At 48.9% G+C, this 11204-nt stretch overlaps 1 pseudogene; it reads right to left on the bottom strand.

Moving 5' to 3' along the window:
- Window positions 1-1669: 1669 nt before the first annotated feature.
- On the bottom strand, window positions 1670-5845 carry LOC144161989 (uncharacterized; annotated as a pseudogene).
- Between the last annotated feature and the right edge of the window lie 5359 nt (window positions 5846-11204).

The raw sequence follows: 11204 nt of genomic DNA, 5'->3' as shown, positions 1-11204 counted from the left end.
TGCAAGCCGACCTTGAAGATTTACTCCGGCCTGGGAGCAATTCATCCCCGTAGGCATTTAATGCCTTGGCTAACAGCATCTCTCGGCATAGTAGTAAGCTGGCAAATGACCTTTTGAAAAACAGCTTCTCAAAAGTAGCGAAAAAATTTACGGCATTCAATGGGAGCCCGAGCTATTATTTTCACGAATGCGATGGATGGGCAGAGCAAACAGACAATTTATGTGAGCACGTATTTCTATAATTTTTAAGTAATCAAGTAGGCAACAAGAATGCCGAAACAATTTCTTTTATTAAACTTGCAAATCACCTACTTTATGGGCAGCGGTGAGCTAGCTGGAATATATGTGCAGTGGCCAAATTACACAATAAACAAGGTGAATGAAGGTTCGCTATTCATATAGCTGGCATTTCGTCGTCGGTAGCGCGGTACTGTGAGACTGTGCTTCGTATGCGCTTCATTCGGGGACGCCGTTCGCAAGCCACTAGTCTCATCGTCTGTACACAATAAAGCACAAAACAAACAAATAAATCATTACGCGCAAGTGTTTATCAGGACGCGAGGAGCACTTGTGCCAAAGCCCTCGCAATCATCACGTTAGGCCCCAAATGTGCCATCGGAAGGAAATGAATGCCAGAAAGGCGTCGATATGCGGCGCTTGAGGGACCATTGCAGCACCGCTGCAGGAAGCGAGAAAATCGGCGTGCCTGCGAGTAAAACAGGACGCGCATGCGCGCTGCGCCGCTCTCGACAACAGGCGCCGGGTCTTCAGAGCGCGCATCGGTGGCTTTTGCCACGCGCTCGCGTGGTCTGCAAAATTAAGTCCCCGACTGTACATGCTTACGTTGGCAGCAAGCATCTGCTGCCGCTTGCCTTGTACACGGTGCCGTTGACCCTGTCAAGCCCGTTTGGTGACTTTTTGTGCACGGTTCCAACACAGATGTTGCTGAAATAAAAAGATTGATGGAATATTTGGTTCTTTGATTGATTGATTGATTGATTGAATAAATAATTGAGTGCATATGTGTTCTAAAGGCGTGGTGATTAGGGCAGTGCGCTGCGGTGGGCGCTGCTGCCTACGCCTTCTAACAATGATACGAGGAAAGTGTCGTGTTGCGGCTTAGAAGTAGGCCTAGTGCAGCTGGGCTGCCGCAAGAACGGGGAAAGGGACAGAGCCGCCGACGACGCGGGCGAGATAATGACAACCTTTATTCCACGCCACCAGCGTACATATATAACAAACACACATGTGACCAGTGACGTCACGTACAAACTGCACGTGGCGCGTGGGGACGAAAGCAGCAGATAACACAGGCACACGATACGCGGCATAGGCGCTATCACCACATCTCCCGTTCTTAAGGAATACGCTGACAGTTGCAACGAAACTTAGGTTACCGCCAGCGAAAGAGGAACCGTATAAAAGAAAGAAACAATGCGCAACAGATAGAAATAACATTCAATTACTGAACCCGCAGCGGTCTGGCTGTGGGACAAGACGACCAGATCGCTTTCTGTATTCTGGGGGGTCAGTTCGCTGTAATAAAGGGCTAGATGAATTGTCAGGTACCGTGCTGTCAGTAGCGCGCATCGATCCCTGTTCGATTTCTACCCGACTATCTGTCTGAAGGAAATCATAGCTACCTCCATCGTCCTCACCGTCATTCAGCTGAGAAACAAAGCGAACAAGGAATTTCCTGTTTCTCTTCAGAACTACGCCGGTGGAAGTTCGAGCCACATACGACCTCGGCCGCTCGGCAGGACGCACGACTCGCGCTTTCGGTTTGGAGTCTGTCACCAAGACTTCCGCGCCTGGTTGGAGCGCTGGCAACGAAGTAGCTATATGGCGAAGGTTGAAATACGTACGCTGCCACTGTCGAGTGGTTGTAACGTGGTTTCTCAACCTGCTCAGGCTCACGTTCTGAGGCAGAAGGGTCTTTGGATGGACAGGTATCGTTGTGCGTAGCCGCCTGCCCATTAGAAGTTCTGCCGGGCTTTTTCCCAGTGGCCCCGGAGTGTCCCTGTACGCTAGGAGAGAAAGATATGGGTCCTTCGCTTTTGTAATCAGACATTTACTGTGTGCACCATCCTCTCTACTTCCCCATTTGCTTGGGGGCATCTGGGACGCGACGTCACAGTGCGATATTGTAGTTGCGAGCGAACAACCTGTATTCCTGCGACACGAATTGCGCTCCGTTATCAGACATAACGACCTACCTCTGGTATGCCATGTCTTGCAAAGAAACTTTTCAGGTGCATGATGACAGTGGCACTTGTTATCGAAGATAGCAAGACTATCTCTGGGTATCTAGAAAAAATAATCCACGACCACCAAAAACCATTTTCTTTGAATATGGCAGAGATCAGCACCTAGCTTTTGCCAAGGACGTTGTGGAGTGGTTGTCGGGATCATTGGTTCAGACGTTTGTTGTCTGTGCTCTCCGCATACGCAGCAATCAGTCACCAAAGCTCTCAGCTGACAACTCAACCCAGGCCACCATACCGACTCTCTGGCTCGAGCTCTGCATTTCTCGATTCGCTGGTGACTTTCATGCAAGCGTATCAATATGTCTGCGCGCAATTTCTGTGGAATTACAAGCCGTGCACCTTTCAGTAGCACACCTTCTACGACTGTCAGCGTGGCTCTTTCCTGCCAGTATGGGCGCAAATCCGTCGAAAGCGATGAGAACTTCGGCCACCCTTTCCGGCTGAATCTCACGAGTGTTTGAGAGACATCATCATCTGCTTGTTCTGCTTTCACTTTTTCAAAAAGGTCAGCTTCGACGGCGTTTGACAAAGAGCCAGAAACGTGCTTGCTGACGTCAACAACAGACAGTGCATGATCCATTTGTTTACCCCGAATCGGGGCTCTGGACAACATATCTGCAGTAACAAGACTCTTACCCGGGACATGCACAACCTCATAGCTGAACCGCATAAGCCTCATGCGAAAACGCTGAATGCGATGCGGTAAAACATCTAAAGGATATTTTCCCAACAAGGATACATGTGGTTTGTGGTCGGTTTCACAAACAATTTCAAGACTTTTGATGTACCCTTCGAATCTTTCTGCCGCCCATGTTATTGCCAATGCTTCCTTTTCAATCTGGGAATACCTGGTTTCGGCAGTCGTCAACGAGTGCGAGGCACAGGCAACTGGTCCTTTTTAGATGCAACGCATCTCTTTAACTCGCCTTGTCCCGTGTCGTTGTCGCGGCGTAGTCCGCATCCCTTCCCCATTCTCTTCGCCGCGGCAGCTGCGTGCTCCGCCGCTCTCAACGCAGCGCAATCTGTGTGTCAGCGCGGTCAGCGCGCAGCTTGCGCTCGGCTGCGCTCGCTCCCGTCGCCGTGCCAGCTGTGCGTTAGCGCGCAGCTTGCGCTTGGTTAAAAATTTACACCATCTTCCCGCGAGGGGAACCATGGAGTAGATGCGACGCATCGGGGGAGAACATGGTGCGTAAATAGGATAAACAACAACAGCAATTAACACTCTGACATCGCAAACATAACGGAAACGTAACGGCAACCCCCGATGAGTTGCATCTACCCCATGGTTCCCCTCGCGGGAAGATGCTGTAAATTTTTCTTTGTTTGGTTGAATTTGCATAAGTACTGCCCCCAAACCGAATGATGACGCGTCAGCAGAAAGAATTGTAGGATACTTTGCATCATAGTTAGCTATGACGCGCACCGAACTGATAACGCCGTTGACGTATAACAGCGCTTGCTCTTGGGCTGGTCCCCATGTCAATTCAGAACCCTTCAAAAGCAAGAGGCGTAAGGGCGCCGTTTTCGAAGCCAACAATGGTATGAACCTTGCCAGATGATTAGTCATACCGAGCAGCCGTCGAACGTCAGATACGTTAGTTGCCGTCGCCAATTCTTTGATGGCCCGAACCTTTTCATTGTCCGGCTTGATTCCATCTCGATTTATAACACAACCAAGAAACTTTTTCTCGGTTACTCCAAAACAACACCTTTCTTTAGCGTAACGCCAGCACTCGTAAAGGCGGTCTAAAGTTAGACGCAGACGCTCGTAATGTTGAGCCTTGTCGCAGCCATAAATGAGCACATCATCCGTCATGTTTACCAAACCTGGGATTCCTTCCAGAATCTGCGACATTTTCTTTTGAAAAAATTCAGGTGATGACGTTATTCCAAACGGTAGTCTCTGAAAACAGCATCGCCCAAATGACGTTATGAAGGTAGTTAACAATTGGCTTTCGGGCCACAACGTGATCTGATAAAAACCAGAGTTAGCGTCTAGCTTTGAAAACACAGATGCCCCACTTAACAGACCGAGGCTATCGTCTACCGGTGGCAAGACATAGCGCTCGCGAAGTACACTTTTATTTAATTGCGTCTAGTCATCGCAAAATCCGAACATGTCCAGACGGTTTGAGTACTGGTACCACACCCGCGCACCATTCTGTAGGTTCGTCTACTTTGCGGATTGCATCATCCCGCTCCATATGCTCGAGCTCCTGCTTAACTCGGTCCCGCAAGGGCAAGGCAACGCGCGCGCAACCTCAATTGCAAATGTAATCGCGTTCGGCTTCAGTCGTATATTATATTTTCCTTTCATAGCTCCCATGGAACTGAAAAGCTGCGGGTAGGGAGCCTCGATGGCTGCCGCGCAACTGACCAAGTCAGCAAACTTAATAAACTCGAGAGCTTCGAGCTCTGGGAGACCCAAAAGTATGGAGCGTAAGAGTGAGACAACGTACACAGTTTGTCGGATGGTGCGTTGCTTCCACTGGATACCGGCAACAAACTTTCCCAGAACATAGAGTGGCTAATTCGCGGGTCCTGTTAACGTTATGTCTCACTTGTCTAACCTGGTAGGCAATCAAGGAAGCGTTGAGGGTACCACGGAAACTTCTGCACCCGAGTCTAGTTTAGCAAACACCGGAGTGCCGTTTATGACGACCTGAGCATACCGAGAATTAGAGTGCTCCCCGTGCACCCCGCTAACAAAATAAGCCCCCTTGTCCATATGGAGAGAAGAAAGTTGTACCTTCTTTTGGTCGCCTGCAGACTTTTTCCGACACACTACTGCAAAGTGTCCGCAACAACCACAGTAGTTGCATTTCGCAGCTTTTACCGGGCAGAAGGTCCTGGGGTGCGCTCCTTGACCGCAGTTGGGGCATGGACCGGGGTCGGTAGGACTGTTATCTGGTGCGCTGACCTTGTATGCCAGGGGCACTGTTCCTTGACGAGCTGCCGGGAAGCTGTCCTGAAGAGTTCTTCCGGGGCTGCCCTTGGTTGCTGACCGCGTCCAGGTTGCTAGCTGCCGCTGCCGAAGGTTCGTCGCTGGTTTCTCGCAGCTGCTGCTGCTGTCGTTAGACGGTTCCCTTCAAGTGAGCTTTTGACAAAGCACTGGCGAGTGTCAAATTTGCATCCATTTGTAGCTACTCGGAGAGCTTCGCATCACTGAGGCCGACGCCAAACCTGCCGCGGGTCATGCGTTGCTTTTCCTGGTAGCCGCACCAGTCCGCCAGCGTGTGCAACGCAGTCATGAATTGGTCGACTGATTAGACAGGTTGTTGAATGCGCCGGTGAAAACATGCGTTTTCATAAACGAGGTTCCGTGCGGGCATGAAGTGGTTGTCAAACTTATTTTTGACGACTTCTAACTGCTTGTGTTGCTCTTCAGGTAAAGCGAAAGTTGAGAAGATTTCTCTGGCTTGCCTTCCCATCGTATAAAGCAGAGTCCCCACTTTAGCTACTTCACTTCGCTCGTTTGAGCCCGAGGCAAAGCGGTAGTCATCGAAGAGCTGGATCCAAGAAGGCCATTCGGATGTCCTGTCTAAGTCAAACGTTGGCGGAGCTGGAACAGTCATCATGCCGTGGAATGGCTTGACTCCGTTGTCCTCTGACATGGCGGCACTTGAAGATTGGTGCAACGCCCCTTGAATATCAGAGGATGCCATCTTCTGACACCATGTCGTGTTGCGGCCTAGAAGTAGGTCGAGTGCAGCTGGGCTGCCGCAAGAACGGGGAAAGGGACAGAGCCGCCGACGATGCGGGCGAGATAATGACAACCTTTATTCCATACCACCAGCGTACATATATAACACACATGTGACCAGTGACGTCACGTACAAACTGCACGTTACGCCTCAGGACGAAAGCAGCAGATAACACAGGCACACGATACGCAGCATAGGCGCTATCCACCACAGAAAGGCTAGTTTGCAAAAATAAAATAGCTATTCTAAAAATTGTCAGACACCATCTGCGGTTCCGTTTCGTGTACACGCCAGTCCATGATGATGATGATAATGCTTGGGTTTTTTTGGCGCAAGGCCAGCTGGGGAAAAGAGAACTAAACAAAATTATACAAGAGAAAACAGTGGCTACTAAAATGTGGAAGCCAGAATAACAGTAAAATCAAAATAAACAAATGGAGATGGCTGGTGAATAGGGCCAGTGTTGATTAAGCATGATAGGATATGAGGTTTAAAAAGTTAAAATCACACAAATATTTAAAACCGCGTTGCACAGAGACGATGGCATTGTCACCCAAAAACAAGGAAGGGCGTAGCGGAATGTGTTGTCTGTATAGTTCCTTGAAGTGTCTGTGTCTTGTTGTGTCGAGGGCCTTGCATGTAATTAAGATGTGTACTACGGATAGGCCCTCCCCACACCTGCTACACATGGCTCTTGGAGAGACAGTGAGCAGGTGTGAGTGTGTTAAATCTGTACGGCCTATCCGCAACCTAGCTAAGGTAACTTCAATGTGTCCGTTGTGTGAGTCAGTAGTGTATGCTCCCAAGTGTGGTTTTATTACGTGTAACTTGTTATCTGTCTGTTCACTCCAGTGTGTTTGCCATGCGTTGCGAAGTTGGTATCTAATGTGTGGCTTCATGTCTGCGTACGGCACTGTTGCTATGCCCACTGTATTCAAGAGTGTACCAGCAGTGGCCATTTGATCTGCGGTTTCATTCCCGGCTATTCCACAGTGGCCAGGAACCCAACATATTGTTATTCCAAGACTTGAGGCGTATGCCGACATAAGGGCCTTAAACACAAGATTGATTACATAATTTTTTTAGCGTTTTCTTGACAAAAGTGCACGTACAACACTAAGAGAATCTGTTAACACTATAGACTTTAAAATTTGATGTTGAACAATGTGATGTAAAACAAGCAAAATGCCGTGTGCTTCAGCCGTAAAAATGTTGCTGTGGGAGATCATTCTTTTACACACGTTGAGGTTCGGCCCATGCTCAGCACAAGACACAGCCGTAGCTGTCTTTGATGCGTCGCAGTAATACTCTGCGCATTGATACTTCTCCTTCAGGAAGAGGAAATGCTGAATAATGGCTACCGTTGGTTCCCTGTTTTTGTCAAATTGCAGAAAGGACAAGTCACAACAAACTGCCCGCAGTTGCCACGGCGCAATAAAATCAATAATGGGTGTGTTGTGGATGTATGAAAATGACACAGCCAGCTCAGAAGCTTCTGCTCTCACTCTGAGAGGGAACGGCATGGAAATAGGTGGACGATTTCCAAAGAGCTGCTCTGATGATGCATTATGAATGGTTGAATTAAAAGGGTGAATTGTCATAGACATGATTTTAGAGGCATACAACAAGTTAGTGTATGTCCTCTGGTAATACAGGGATCATTTGTCACACTCTGCATAGAGGCCTTCAACGGGGCTAGTGCGAAAGGCGCTACAGGCAGGACGAAGCCCCAAATGAAGCACCGGGTCAAGCATTTTTAGCGCCGTCTTCGTCGCGGACCTATAAACAACACTGCCATAATCCAAGCGAGATCCTACCACTGCAGTATATAGCCGCAGGAGGAGCTGCTTGTCAGCACAATAAGATTGGTGTGACAAGACTTTAAGAATATTCATTGTTTTTAGGCATTTGTGTTTAGGGTGTTTTAAGTGAGGGATAAATGTGAATTTGCCCTTCATCGTTTTTCTGTATTCAACTGTACTTAACTAATTCCGTACAGCAATTTTCTTGTCACCGTCTTGCGCAAGCGCAATCTATTTTTTCGTTCAAATTATTTTTAACACATTGTATTCCTGCCATATTTTGTAGAATTAAATTTGCTTTTCCGTTTCTTTTTTTCTTTTTTTTCTCGTTCATTTCTATCTTCTTTTTTTGAACCCAGGTTTTCTTGTTCTTTTCTACTTTTTTCTATTTTGTCTAATACTGCTTGAACATGTGGTTTCAGTGCGTCTATGCCCCCCCCCTATGTAATACCCTCATTGAGGGCCGTTAGGGGTAATATGAAATAAATGAAAATAAATAAATACTGTCGAATATTATTCTCCAAAACGTCTGTTCCCCTCTGACAGGGATAACTACACCATTAATAGAGATATCAGGGTCCACGTGAATTCCGCGCTTCCGGGAGAACACAACACAAATACTTTTACAGGGTTCAGTTTATAACCGTTTGTGTCCGCCCAGCCAGCAAGTTTGTTCACCCCAACCTGGACTTGGCGTTCACAAATTTAGAAGTTACGCGACTTAAAAGATATTTGGACGTCATCTACATATACAGAACAGGAAATGGTTGGTGGCAATGTCTTCCGGAGTGAGGTCATCTTACAATGAATAGTGTGGAGCTCAGGACACCGCCTTGAGGAACGCCATTTCCCTGCACATATATATTAAAAATTGCGCTGCCAACCCTCACTCGAAAGGTCCTATCTGACATGTAGCTAGCGAGGGTGTTCAGCATGTTGCCGGAGACACCAAACGACTTGAGGTCACTCAAGAAGCCCTACCGCCAGGCAGTGTCGTAGGCCTTTTCCATATCAAAGAAGACTGTTATGCAAAACTGGTTATGGATAAAGGCATCTTTTACATACGATTCCAACGCAACCAGTTGATCGTTGGTGGATCTGCCAGCCCTGGAGCCAGCCTGGCAGCGGTCGAGAAGACATTTGTACTCTAAGAAGTACATGTCTCCTATTGATCATCTTCTCGAAAAGCTTACACAGGCAGCTTGTGGGGGCGATGGGACGATAACTTGCGGGAGAGAAGGGTCCTTCCCCTCCTTCAGAAAGACCACTACGATGGCCTCCCTCCATGAACCTGGGAGTTGCCCCGAAAGAAATATTTTGTTGTAGAGGTGAAGGAGGGTTTCAAGTGTGTCTGTGTGCAAGTGTTGAATCATAGTGTATGTAATGTTGTCTGCGCCTGGAGCTGAAGGTTTACATGTACTAAGTGCGATCTTCAGCTCATGCAGTTAGAAGGGGGTGTTATAAGAAGACGTCGAGTTATTACTGTCTCGCAAGGACTTCTTCTCACAGGATGTTTTGTGTTTTATGAAAGTGTTGGTGTAGTGCGCTGAACTAGACACATGTTGGAAGTGTTGTGCGAGTGTGTTAGCCTCGTCTTCCAGTGTGTCCCCGGTTGTACTAACCAGGGGCAGGCTGTGTGTCTGTTGTCCTTTTAGTTTACGTATTCGTGTGCATACCTTTCGCGTGTCAGTGTATAAGTTGATGGAAGTGAGGAAGGAGCGTCAACCCTCCCTTTTCGCCTCACGACGCACACGCTTCCCAAAAGCCTTTGCCCGTTTAAAGGAAATGAGATTATCTGACGTGGGGTACCGGCGAAGGACACCCCACGCCTTGTTCTGGGCCTCTCGCGCCCGCCTACAGTCCTCGTTCCACCAGGGCCTCCTTGGGTTGCGGGACGCACTGGAGGACTAGGGCATGAACGTTTCGGCGGCGTCGAGTATGTGTGCTGTGACGAGTTGGGCTGCTTCCTCAACGTGTAGGTGTTTTATGGTTGTGTGGTGTAGTTTAGATGTTTCTGTGAATGTACTCCAGTTTGCTTTTGATTCATTAAACCTGTTATGGGAAGATGTACTGCATGGGCCTTTACCTATGTACGTTAGGGAAGTGGGGAAGTGGTGACTACCATATCGGTCCATGCCCACGCCCCACTGAAGACATGGAAAGAGAATTGCAGAACCAATAGCCAAGTCATGATGCGAGTATGTATTGTGTCCTAAGTTGTGATATGTAGGCTGTTTTTTGCTGAAAAGGCATGCTCCTGAAGATGTAAGGAATTTCTCTATCAGGTGACCTCGGGCATCCATTCTAGAGGAGCCCCACAGAGAGTTGTGGGCATTAAGGTCGCCTGTTAGGATGTATGGTTCCGGCCGCTGGTCGACCAGCGCCTCGAAGTCCGAGCTCGAAAGTGCATGATTAGAAGGAGTGTAAATGAAGCATACCGCTACCAACCTATTAAATATTATCGTACGGATTGCTACAGTCTCAAGGACAGAGTGACAGGGTGGCAGGCTAAGGATTTCCGGGCGAAAATTGCCACACCACCTGAAGAGTGTGTGCAGCCAACCCTGTCCTTTTTGAATACCATGTACCTATTTAAGAAATTTGTTTGTTTAGGATTGAGGTGGGTTTCCTGGATACACATGATACTTGGCTGACTGGCATGCAGAATCTCATACACATCATCTAGAGTTTTCTGCAGTTCCATTGGATGATGTTTTCTGTTTCCATTATTTAAATTTAAGAATAACTGGAGTGTGTGTGTGTTTGTTCATGTGTCATCTTTCGGGGCTGTTATTCCAGGATTTTTAGGCTTTTCTGTCGGCTTGGACATCGGAGGCCGCTCCTTGAGCTGCGTTGCAGGCAGGAACGCTGTGACATCCATCTCCTCGTCGGATGCCAGAAGGGTGCCCGGTGGACAAGGCCCCCAGGACGTGGTCCCCTTTCGGGAGCCCTTCGTTTGAGCCGCCACCGCCGAGGGCGTCCGGGGCACCAGAGGTGGCACTGGAGGTGCGGTGGCGGTGGGAGCCGATGCGGGGCCCCCGGTGTCCATCCGGTCGGCACCCTCCAATGCACTGGAGGACGAGGAGGCAGAGGCGGGAGCGGCACCGGTCCCTACAGAAGAGGTCACCACAACCGCTGCTGCCTCAGCAAGCGGCGTAGCAGCAGATTGGGCTGCCTGAGGCACCCCAGAGGGGGGGCAGGAAGGGACCAGGTCAGACTCGCTGAACTGGGTCCCTGTGCACACCAGACGCCACTCCGCCCCCCGGCGAGCAGCGTCGGCGTACCTCGCCAGGGGAAAAGAGGCGAATCTCTTTTGCGCCTCTGGGAAGGTAAGGTTCTCAGTGACGTTCACCTTGATGATCTACTCCTGTTTGAATTTCTCGCATGTTCTAGAGTAGGCCCCGTGGTGTCCCTGGCAGTTGGCGCAAGTG

Source organism: Haemaphysalis longicornis, unplaced genomic scaffold (genome assembly GCF_048455015.1).
Source record: "Haemaphysalis longicornis isolate Haplotype H1 unplaced genomic scaffold, Haemaphysalis longicornis Haplotype H1 scaffold_12, whole genome shotgun sequence".
NCBI classification, from domain to species: domain Eukaryota; kingdom Metazoa; phylum Arthropoda; class Arachnida; order Ixodida; family Ixodidae; genus Haemaphysalis; species Haemaphysalis longicornis.
This window is presented reverse-complemented; position numbering and strand designations above follow the sequence as displayed.